The sequence below is a fragment of the Octopus bimaculoides genome, chromosome 28 (genome assembly GCF_001194135.2).
Source record: "Octopus bimaculoides isolate UCB-OBI-ISO-001 chromosome 28, ASM119413v2, whole genome shotgun sequence".
Lineage (NCBI taxonomy): Eukaryota > Metazoa > Mollusca > Cephalopoda > Octopoda > Octopodidae > Octopus > Octopus bimaculoides.
In genome coordinates, this window is record NC_069008.1 from 12,340,875 (window position 1) to 12,343,697 (window position 2,823).

Sequence of the window (2,823 nt, forward strand, 5' to 3'; positions counted from 1 at the left end):
CAGGAAAATGGATATTAATTAAATTTTACAGAAACACCTTTCAAACAGCATATATTAGGATTATAAAGAAATTTGTGGGGAAAATGTTTTCCAAAGTGTGGGAAGAGGACTGGCGGAAAATTCACTCTTTCATACTTTCCTGATAGAAAATATTTTTTCCTACACACACACACGGCTTCCTTTTTTTTTTATTTCTTATATTCCACAAATTTCTTTATCATCGTAATCTATGTCGTTTGAAAGGCCATGGAGAGGTTTACTTGAAATCTATCCTTCCCTCCATTTTCCATATCATCACATTTGAAAACTAGTGTTGGAGAACAAGGAATTTCAATATTTGTGAAAATTATAATTTTGATTTCTATGAATGCATCAGCACTTTTCACCGTAACGATCTAAAGTCGGTTGAGTTCCTTCGTTCACACGGAGTATTAACAAACGTAGTGATATGCCCACAGTGAAACACCGATGGGAAAATGCCTCACTCTAACGATTTTGGAGATAGCACACATAGAAGCATACACACACAAAACATTGAAAGACTTTGGAGAGACATAAAAGAATTAATCCAAAAGCCAGGTATTCGATCAAAATATCTGCAACAATATCTTGCAAGATATTATTCATAACTTTTGAACATGAAGAAATCTGTTGCACAAGTTCTTCATAGAGGCAGCCAAGTTATACCTTCCTCTCTCGGATCGTTGCCGTCAAATAATTACCAAGACGAAGATATGTATATGTATGTATATGTGTGTGTGTGTGTGTGTATTTTTCCCCCACAAATTTCTTTATAATCATAATCTATGCCGTTTGAAAGGTATTTCTTTAAAATTTCCTTAAAGTTATGAGGGAAAAAAATAGGGTCGTGTGAATTCCATGAAAGCCCTCTCCCCCATCCACCACGCTCCGTTTGCGCAAATTTTTGTTTTTATATTCGTTTTCTATCAATTTTTTATACCTGTTAGACTGTTTTTTTTTTGTTTGTTTTTGTGACCAGGTGTTAAACTATATATTAACCAAAATTTCTTTTTGTTTTGGTTTTTGCATAGTCGTATGAATTCCAGTATGTAGAATACAAATTCGCAAAAATTTTGTGAAAATTCCAAAAAATAAAAAGTTATGAGGGATTATATGGCGTGCTTAAAACAGGATTCCGCCAATTTTTGTATTTCACTGGTACGTTTTGGTTTCATTGTTAAATATACAGATGGCAGGCAATTGGCAAAACAGTTTGAACTTCAGACACAAAGCTTACCATTTCTTCCGGATCTTTGCGTTCTAAGCTGAAATCCAACAGGGGGCCAGGAATCGGTAAAATAGAACCAGCCAAGTGTTAATGTCGACGTAATAGACTTCCCCAACCCCTCAAAGATGCCAGCTTTATGCCGAAATTTGAAGCAATTAATCCACCAGTACATATGTAACTAAAACTGTATATTAGCCACATTTTATTCAAAATTAAAACGTATAAGGAAACAAAAGTCGACGTGTGTGAAATACCCGCACTCCCCCATTGTTTTTATGTTAAATTTCAATGTAATCGTAATCTTCACCTTTTGAAATGCATTTGCAGAAAATTTCACTAAAAAAATCTCGGTTTCTTTCGTGGTATTCTGGTTCCACAAAGTTATGAGGAAACAAATAATGTGGGTGGAGGAGGGAGACACATTAGTAGTCATACCATAAAACAAACATTCGATATATTATACTAAAGTATTGGTTTCTGAACATTTAAGTAGTTGAAGAACTAAAACACACAACAAACTAACGGGGTAACGATGGAAAGTCAAAAGAAAGTTAACTTTCATAGCAAGAAATAGCAGCCAAACCTAGCACAAATCATAAACAAGTTTCATCTATAAAAAATACGTAATGCAAGAAACAGCTAGATTTCTTTCTCGACCGTTTTACCTATGTTAAAGTGCAAAAAAAAAACATAATAGGAATTTTGAAAGAAGCATCTATAAAACTAATTATCAAACATCGAACGGCTATGGTGGTCCACCCCCAAAAATAGTAATTAAAGGGGCCTATAATAGACAAAAAAAAAATGGTTGAGAACCCCTGGTCTACAGTATTAAAAGATTAAATATTTTCATTATTTGATACTCACGGAAATGTCTGATAAAGGATAGTGTTGTTATGACAGAGGGTGGAGGTTGAGAAAAGTATTAATGGTCGAGATGTGTATTATTAGTGTAAGCGGAAGTTGGAGAAAAGTATTACAATTTGGGTGATTACGAGAAATTATGCGGGAAATATTTCTGATGTAAATAAAGGTAACAACGGGGTAATGTTTACTGCGCATGCGTATCTTTCTCTCTTGCTTTTTCTCTCATCAAATGTTTACAGTAGCTAACTCACGTTGTAGCATTTTGTCTTTCAGCACCTTGCAATCGAAGGGTCTTGTACTTTGCTATTGGGCTAATTATCAAGCCGTTAATCGTTAATCAACGAAGTAAACATTTTCGTTAATGATTTAACTTTTAAGTTAATTTTGGAAATCATCATCGGACCATTTAAAACTCAAGTCAACTTCAATTCTATTAACGAATTTTATAGTTCTGGCACTAAGAGCAAAAACTGATTTTTGTTTTCTTTTGTATAATAAAAATTAACGTTAACGGTTTATCGATAACTTCCGTTACATTAGGAAACAATTAACGGTTATCGAAGTTAACTTTTTGGTTAACGGTTAACAAAATTAACTTTTCGATTAACTGTGCCCACCTTTGCTAATTACTGTGTTGTTCCATACGTAGCCTCTCCAGGTTATATAATAAATCAATCAATTGGTCTATTTATCTGCATATATATATA

The 2,823-nt window shown here is 33.7% G+C and overlaps 1 protein-coding gene across 5 annotated transcripts in view; it reads right to left on the reverse strand.

Moving 5' to 3' along the window:
• Window positions 1-2,301, reverse strand: part of LOC106878562 (uncharacterized) — an 18,228-nt gene extending 15,927 nt beyond the window's left edge. For 3 of the 5 annotated variants that reach the window (XR_008266932.1, XR_008266935.1, XM_052977315.1), the window contains exon 1: window positions 2,117-2,301. The gene's annotated coding sequence lies outside the window, so the exon portion shown is untranslated. The other 2 variants (XR_008266933.1, XR_008266934.1) reach the window with 1 other exon arrangement.
• Between the last annotated feature and the right edge of the window lie 522 nt (window positions 2,302-2,823).